Raw genomic sequence first — 9,606 nt, 5'->3', positions numbered from 1 at the left:
GGCTAAAGTCTGCAGTGATTTAAATGGTACAAGGTCTGGGAGGGGGCGGCCATAAAATATTATTTATTGGAGTAGGAAGTGCGTGATCAAACTCCAGGAATGTATTGCCATTTGTTTAGGCTACTTGGGTTCTCATGGTGACAGTTTTCTGGGTGTTGTTGCTTTATAAAATGTGTTTATCCGACATTTACCACTTTTCTTCGTTCACTAATGTTCAATGTATTATGCGCCTCCATTGACAGTTAGTGCAGGAAATGTAACAAACGGGTTTTTAATCATTTTACTTTAAGTGGGTGGTAAGTAATGAGAAACTTCGTATTATCTACTATACACAACATTACTATATTGTGTAGATATATTGGTGTATTAAATAGTGATTTTTGTAGCTCATCTCTCTCCATCTCTTTTATTAATAACAATAACATGGTGATTTATTACAGCTGAAGTAGCTCTCTGTTTTATTCCTGTATTATTATTGTCTGAAAGTCATTTCTATTGTATTCTGTATATATATTTATGAGACTGTAACGCTTATGTAGCTTGTTTTCAAAAAAGGTTTAAGCTGACTTTTTACAATAGAAAAAAACAAATAAAAAATTAATTTATATTTAAAAATATGTTAAATAAAAAAAATAACTTTCTCTCCAGAGGTCCCCAAGGTTCTTGCTTTAATGAACAAATAAAGGAGAATTTAGCCTCAACTGAGAGCACAGTAAATTCACTTTACTATAACTCAACAAAGCATTCAATAAGGTTTGTATTCCCCATAATGGGATATTTTATACATGTGTGATTAGTTATAATTGTGATGGTTTCTAATGTGAGGGGTCCAGTGATAGAATCCTCCCTCATCAATCGATTTTAGTGAGGTCTGTTATATTGCCTGATTCTAGATAGTGAGTTTTTTTATGTGTGTGTTTACTTTAGTCTACCTTATATTATTATTATTATTATTATTATTTATTATTATTACAGCGCCATTTATTCCATTTATATCATATAGTTTATCACAAAGGGTCTGAAATAAAGCATTTATGATGATGGTACAGTAATTCTCTACTTTCCGTGCTCTTTAATAATTAATGCAATATCCATTCTCTTTGTTTAGTCATTTTATTTCTATAATAATGTTGTGAAATAATACAGCACGGCGTTATTGATTATACAAATACATTTTCAAATTAACAAAATAATTTTAGAACTGTCTCTCAGTTTCAGAAAATACTTTTAACAACAAAAACTATACCTCCAGACAATGCAAAACACATACGTTTATATAGCTATACCTACATATATACATGAATGCTGACCTCATTCCAAGAAGAGAAAATTCACACCGAAATAAAAACTTTTTGATCTGGGTGGATTATTACAGGAATAATTATTTTCAAAATATTTTGCCAGTTCACTTGTCAGAAACTTTACATTTGAAGTCAATACTGAGATTGATCTGTATGATTCCAACAATATAGGGCCTCTACTTAAAAAAAAAGTAACAGTGATTTCAACTTCATTCTTCCCTTCTTCATTTGTTGGGTTGAAAGTATAATTTTGGAAACAAAGACATGAGATTTTTCCTAAAATGTATATAGCAAATCATATAAGCCTGCTGTTGTGTTATCGGCAGACAGATACTTCCGATAATGTTATAGGACAGTGAAGTGAGCCCTGAGGAGTGATAATTGAGCCAAAATAATCACTAATATCTTTACTGTTACTTTCAGAAATAGAATTATTGAAACATTTGTTGAATTTATTGGTCTCTAATCTAAGTTTCTATTCTATCTGCATATTCTTAAACAGCTGTTAGAGGAATTATCAATATGTGATCTTTCGGTGATATTAATGTGAGCTCTGAACCCTTTGCTGTCAGGGTTTTATCGGCATTTTGCATCTCTTTTAGCCTGAACAATTTTTGCACTTTTGACATGTACTAATAAGTTGCTATTATCCCTATATCTTTCTATCTACAGTTGAAACCAGAAGTTTATATATACTATATAAAAAGACACATATGAAGGTTTTTCTCAATATCAGGTATGAAATCAGAATAAACCTTTCCTGGTCAATTGAGATTACCATAATTATTAATATTTGCCAAATGCCAGAATAATGAGAGAGAGAGAGAATGTTTTAAGGTATTTTATTACTTACTGCAAAGTTAAAAGTTTACATACACTAAGATTACTTTGCCTTTAAACAATTCTGGACTGCCCATATAATAAAGTCATGTGTTTGGAAGCTTCAGACACACCTGTGGATGTACACCTGAAACAGTGTTTTTTTGTGTAGCATCATGGGAAAGTCTAAAGAAATTAGCCAAGATATCAGGAAGAGAATTGTGGACTTGCACGAGCCTGGCTCATCCTGGGGTACAATTTCAAGATACCTGAAGGTGCCTCGTTCATCTGTACAAACAACTATACACAAGTACAAACTAGATGGGAATGTCCAGCCACACCGCTCGGGAAGGAGATGGGTTCTGTGCCCCTGAGATTAACTTGTTTTTGTCCGACATGTGCATATCAGCCCAAGGACAAGATGAAGATGATGGCAGAAACTGGTAAGATTGTGTCAATATCCACAGTGAAACAAGCACTGTATCAACATGGGCTGAAAGGCCACTCTGCCAGGAAGAAGCCATTACTCCAAAAGAAACATAACAAGAGCCAGATTAATGTTTGCAAATGCACACAGGAACAAAGACCTTAATTTTTGGAGACATGCCCTGTGGTCTGATGAAACTAAAATGGAACTTTTTGGGCATAATGACCATCGTTACTTATGGAGGAAAGAGGGAAAAGCTTGAAAGAATAAGAACACCATCTCAACTGTGAAACACGGGGGTGGCAGCATCAAGTTATGGGATTGTTTTGTGCAGGAGGGACTGGTGCACTTCGCAAAATAGATGGCATCATGAGAAAAGAAGATTAAGTGGCAATAATGAAGCAACATCTCAAGACATCAGCCAGCAAGTTAAACCTTGGGTGAAAATGGGTCTTAAGTATCCTTAAGTGGCTTAAGGATAACAAAGGCAATGTTTTGGAGAGGCCATCACAAAGCCCTGATCTCAATCCTATTGAAAATGTATGGGCAAAGCTGAAAAGGCAGGTGCGAGCAAGGTGACCTACAAACCTGGATCAGTTACACCAGTTTTGTAAGGAGGAATGGGCCCAAATTCCGGCTAACTATTGTGAGAAGCTTGTGGAAGGATAACCCAAACTTTGACCTAAGTCATACAGTTTAAGGGCAATGGTACCAAATACTAATGAAATATATGCAAACTTTCGACTTTGCAGTAAGTAGTAAAAAAGTCTTAAAACATTCTCTCTCTCTTACATTATTCTTGCACATGGAAAATATTAATAATTATGGTAATCCTAATTGACCTAAAATGGGAAAGGTTTATTCTGATTTTGCGTCAGATATTGAGAAACACATGCATATGTTTCTTTTATATACAGTAGTATATGTAAACTTCTGGTTTCAATTCTATCTATCTTTCTATCTATCTATCTATCTATCTATCTATCTATCTATCTATCTATCTATCTACCTGTCCTTCTGTCTGTTTAATCTATTCTGAAGATGATATCTGACACATATTTTGTCATATTGTCAAAATACAACGCAGCGCTTTATGCGCCCATTCACTTTCATGCAATTTTGCATGAAAGAAATAGTTTGCAAAAATTAATAAAAATTGATTTATTCATTGATTTTTAGATTGCTGGCTGAAAATTTTACCCAAATAGAAAATGAGATACACTACACCTCTTTAACCCTTTCATGACTGGAGGAATTTTCGTTTTTGTTTTTTGCTCCCCTTCTTCCCAGAGCCATAACTTTTATATTTTTAAGTCAATATGGCCATGTGAGGGCCTGTTTTTTGCAGGGCTAGTTGTACGTTTGAGTGACACCATTGGTTTTAACATATCAAGTACTGGAAAACAAGAACGCTATTTAGCGATCAGGTTAATCATTTTTTTATTGATAGATCAAACGATTATGAACGCATCAATACCAAATATGGGTATGTTTGATTTTTTTTTATTGTTTTATTTTGAATGAGGCGAATGGGAGGTGATTCGAACTTTTATATCTTTTTAGTTTTTTTATTTTTTGAAACTTTTTTTTACTTTTGGCATGCTTCAATAGTCTGCATGGGAGACTAGAAGCTGCCATAACTCGATCGGCTCTGCTACATACAGGCGATGATCAGATCACCTGTATGTAGCAGAATTGCTCACTTGCTTTGAGCGCCTACCACTGACCAAATGTCAGTGCTGCACTGGCACAAGTTAGTTAGATCATGCACTGTGCATAATCTAACTAACTTGCTAGAGCAAGTTACATCGAATCGTCATGGTAACGGTCAACCTCATGATGACGTCATTGGGGCACCGATCGGAGTGCAGAGGGGGCTCCCTTCCTCTGCTTGCTTTACAAATTCTGTGATCGCTATTGATCACAGCATTTAGGAGGTTAAACTGCAGAGAGCGGTGCTGGTGTCAGCTGTGATATCAGCTAATCAGCCAGTGGCTATTTTGTCAGGCAGGGGTTAAGGCTATCTTCACACATTGCATTTTTGCTGCGTTTTTTCTGCAGGCAAAACCTGCACTCTTGGCAGCAAAGAAGGTGCTTACAAAAAGCATGTTTTGCTGCGTATTTGCTGCGTTTTTTGCTGCATTTTTATCGTCTTTTGTGCATGCTGATTTCTGAAATTTCATAGCTTTTTCTGGTACTATTAAAGGCAGCTTAAAATTTGCATTTAAAAAAAACACAGCGAAAAGCAGGAAAAGTGCAGCGCGCGAACGAAAGCCTATCTCTTTATTGAAGAATTGGTGCCATTTTGGGGTTCGTAAGATTTTTTGACATTTTAATCAATTTTTTAAAGCTAAAATTATCACTAAACAGCTTTCTGAGTTTTTTTTAACATTGTTTACTTTTTGAATAAATAACATGCTTATTTTATAATTTGAGTTGTTATAGACAAGATGATATCACACATGTACATCTTTAATTTATACTTTATTATTTTCTCACAAGAAGGTTCTTATTTACAAAAAAATATATATTTTTTGTGGTGCCAAAACTCTAAAAGCCACATTTTTTACAGCAGTATTATTATATATTATGTATGTATTAAGATATTAAGAGTGTATCATGGCTTATTTTTTTGTGGAAAGTACTGTAATTTTAATTTATATAACTTTTGGGCTTTTGACTTTGTGATTTTCATTCAATTCTTTGTAGGTAAAATGACAAAAAAATTCATCTTTGACTTAACTTTCTTTTTAATGCAATCACCAGAAGAGCTAAGTGACAATCTGGTTTGTTGCTCTGATTGAAGCAACAATTCCAAATATGTGTAGTTTTTTATTTTTCAACAATGAAGGACTTAAAAGAAAATAAGAGATATTAATGTTTTTTACATGATTTTATTTTTCTAAACTTTTTTTAATTTGCAGGCGTGATACAGAGAAATGCATATAGATATGAGGAGATCACATTTAATCTCTCTCCTGTCCCTGCTGTCTGTCAGTTTAGCATTATTTCCCACTCTTCCCCTACCTCTATCTCAACCTGGGTCATAGCTCAAAAAGCAATTCAGAGCTCTTTTTTAAAGCTAAGACTTGCAGCCTTGAATAAGACCAGAATCCTTGCTTTAGTTGCAATCCAGCCAATGAAATTATTAGTAAGTCCTTGCTAATCAGTACAAAATTGAACCACAATACACGGACTTGACACACGCGTCCCAACAAGAGCGTGACATCTTCATAGGAATTTCAGAGCCCCATACTGGCAAACTTTTCGGGCCCCCTTGAGACTACGCCGAGGCTCCACCCCAGCTCCGCCTCCACCAGTCGAACCTTCCACAGTCCCACCAACCACCCTTGGAAAAACTCCACTTCTGAACCACGTCCTCACCAATCACACATTAACAGTTCCCATCTATCACCAGATCACATACATAGCCATTGCGTTTTGTTTTGGCCAAAAGATTTTTTAAGCCGCCACCACAACAAGGTAGACTCTTTAGGCTGGGCCCTACTCTACTCTAACCTATTAAACATTTCTTAAAATATCCAGAACTCTTTTTAGGTATATTTTTATTTATGTTTCTTTATGTGTCACATATTCTAAAATTAACAATAATAACACATACAAGGGACAAATACCATCACATCATAGATTGACCACATATTACCAGAACATAGTGACCGAATAATACCCCATACAAGAAACAAACACCACCACACCATGACCAGACCACATATTACAACCATATAATGCCCGAATAATACCACAAACAGGGAACACATACCACCACACCATGACCAGATCACATATTACCACCACATAGTGACAAAATAATACCACACACAACGGACAAATAACACCATACCATGGCCGTACCACATATTACCACCAGATAGTGACCAATAATACCACATTCACTACCATTCAAAAGTTAAGGGTCACTTAGATAGTTCCTTATTTTTGAAAGAAAAGCACAGTTTTTTCCAATAATAATAATAATAATAATCTTTATTTATATAGCGCCAACATATTCCGCAGCACTTTACAATTAAGCGGGGACTTATACAGACAAATTCAATACAAGTTAAGACAGACAAATTCAATACAAGTTAAGACAATTTAAACAGTGACATTAGGAGTGAGGTCCCTGCTCGCGAGCTTACAATCTACAAGGAAATGGGGGGACACAATAGGTGCAAAGTGCTTGTTATTTCAGGTCTGGCAATTATAATACATAGGGATTTTCATACAAAGCTGCATGATCCGGTCATCAGCCCGTGTGTTTAAGTGCAATAGTCAAGTATCAAGTGCAGTTATCATGTGCATGGAGGGTGTGGAGACAGATGAATAGTAGGGTGCAGATTCAGAGTGATATTTGGAAGGAGGGAACAGGGCAAAGTTAGTTTACTGAGTAGTTGATGTGGTAGGCTTGTTTGAAGAGATGGGTTTTTAGAGCACGCTTGAATAGGTCGGGGCTAGGTATCAGTCTGATCGTCTGGGGAAGTGCATTCCAGAGAGCTGGCGCAGCACGAGAGAAGTCTTGTAGACGGTGGTACGAGGTTCGGATTACGGGGGATGTTAGCCTTAGGTCGTTTATAGAATGGAGGGCACGTGTATGGCGATAGACAGAGATGAGAGAGGAGATATAAGGCGGTGCAGAACTGTGGAGGGCTTTGTGGGTGAGAGAGATGAGTTTATACTGGACCCTGTAGCGAATGGGTAGCCAGTGTAATGACTGGCATAAGATGGAGGCATCGGTGAAGCGGTTAGACAGAAATATGACCCTGGCTGCCGCATTCAAGATGGATTGGAGAGGAGAAAGTTTGGTAAGAGGGAGACCGATCAGTAGAGAGTTGCAGTAGTCCAGACGAGAATGAATAAGAGCGAGTCTTAGCAGTTTCAAAGGTGAAAAAAGGTCGGATTCTGGAGATGTTTTTAAGATGCAGGTGACAAGAGCAAGTGAGTGATCGGATATAGGGAGTAAAGGAAAGTTCGGTGTCGAATATGACCCCAAGACAGCGGGCATGCTGCTTGGGAGTTATGGTTGAACCCTCCAGAGTAATTTCGATGTTGGGTAGAGAGAGGTTAGTAGAAGGGAGAAACACAACAAGTTCCGTTTTGGAGAGATTTAGTTTCAGATAGAGGGAGGACACGATGTTAGAGACAGCAGACAGACAATCCTTGGTATTCCAATGAAGATAACATTAAATGATTCAGAAATCCACGCTATACATTGTTAATGTGGTAAATGACAATTCTACCTGCAAATGTCTGGTTTGTAATGCAATATCTTCATAGGTGTAAAGAGGCCCATTTCCAACAACCATCACTCCAGTGTTCTTATGGTACTTTGTGTTTGCTAACTGTGTAAGAAGGCTAATGGATGGTTAGAATACCCTTGAAAACCCTTGTGCAAGTATGTTAGCACAGCTGAAAACAGCTTGGCTGATTAGATAACCTATAAGCCTGACCTTACTTTGAGCTAGTTGAGAACATGGAGCATTGCATTTGTTGGTTCCATTAAACTCTCAAAATGGCCAGAAAAAAATAACTTTAATTGTGAAACTCGACAGTCTATTCTTGTTCTTAGAAATGAAGGCTATTTCATGCCAAGAAACTGAAGATTTCCTACAACGGTGTGTACTACTCCCTTCAGAGGAGAGCACAAACAGGCTCTAACCAGAGTAGAAGAGAAGTGGGAGGCCCCGCTGCACAACTGAGCAACAAGACAAGTACATTAGAGTCTGTAGTTTGAAAAATCGATGCCTCACAGGTCCTCAACTGGCAGCTTCATTAAATAGTGCATGCAAAACACCAGCGTTAACATCTACAGTGAAGAGGTGACTCCAGGATGCTGGCCTTCAGGGCAGAGTGGCAAAGAAAAAGCCATATCTGAGACTGGCGAACAAAAGGAAAAGAGAAATATGGGCAAAAGAACACAGACATTGGACAGAGGAAGATTGGAAAAAGTGTTATGGACAGACGAATCCAAGTTTGAGGTGTTTGGATCACACAGAAGAACATTTGTGAGACGCAGAACAACTGAAAAGATGCTGGAAGAGTGCCTGACGCCATCTGTCAAGCATGGTGGAGGTAATGCGATTGTCTGGGGTTGCTTTGGTGCTAGTAAAGTGGGAGATTTGTGCAAGGTAAAAGGGATTTTTAAAAAGGAAGGCTATCACTCCATTTTGCAACACCATGCCATACCCTGTGGACAGCGCTTGATTGGAGCCAATTTCATCCTACAACAGGACAATGACCCAAAGCACACCTCCAAATTATGCAAGAAATATTTAGGGAAGAAGCAGGCCGCTGGTATTCTATCTGTAAAGGAGTGGCCAGCGCAGTCACCAGATCTCAACCCCATTGAGCTGTTGTGGGAACAGCTTGACCGTATGGTACGCAAAAAGTGTCCATCAAGCCAAACAAACTTGTGGGAGGTGCTTCTGGAAGCATGGGGTGAAATTTCTCCAGATTACCTCAGCAATTTAACTGCTAGAATGCCAAAGGTCTGCAATGCTGTAATTGCTGCAAAGGGAGCATTCTTTGACAAAAGCAAAGTTTAAAGGAGAAAATGATTATTTCAATTAAAAATCATTTTTTCGAACCTTGTCAATGTCTGGACTAGATTTCCAATTCATTTTGCAAGTCATTTGATTAATAAAAGTATGAGTTTTCATGGAAAACACAAAATTGTCTGGGTGACCCTAAACTTTTGAACGGTAGTGTACAGGGGACAAATACTGTCATACCATGACCAGTCCACATATTCCCACCGCATAGTGACTGAATACTACAATATTGATCATTAATAAAAAAAAAATACTAATATTACTATAAGTGCCATTATATACAGGAGCTTTGTAGATAGTATACAGTGTATAGTGTCAGTGTACAAATAATAGTGATCACCAGTGAGAGTATATGGTGTCAGTGTACAGTTAATACAATAATCACCAGTGACATTATACACAGGAGTTCTGTAAATCGTGTCAATATACAGGTAATACAGGGGTCACCAGTGACATTATACACAAGAGCTTTGTATACAGTGTCAGAAAG

The sequence above is a fragment of the Ranitomeya variabilis genome, chromosome 2 (genome assembly GCF_051348905.1).
Source record: "Ranitomeya variabilis isolate aRanVar5 chromosome 2, aRanVar5.hap1, whole genome shotgun sequence".
Classification (NCBI taxonomy): Eukaryota; Metazoa; Chordata; class Amphibia; order Anura; family Dendrobatidae; genus Ranitomeya; species Ranitomeya variabilis.
This window is presented reverse-complemented; position numbering follows the sequence as displayed.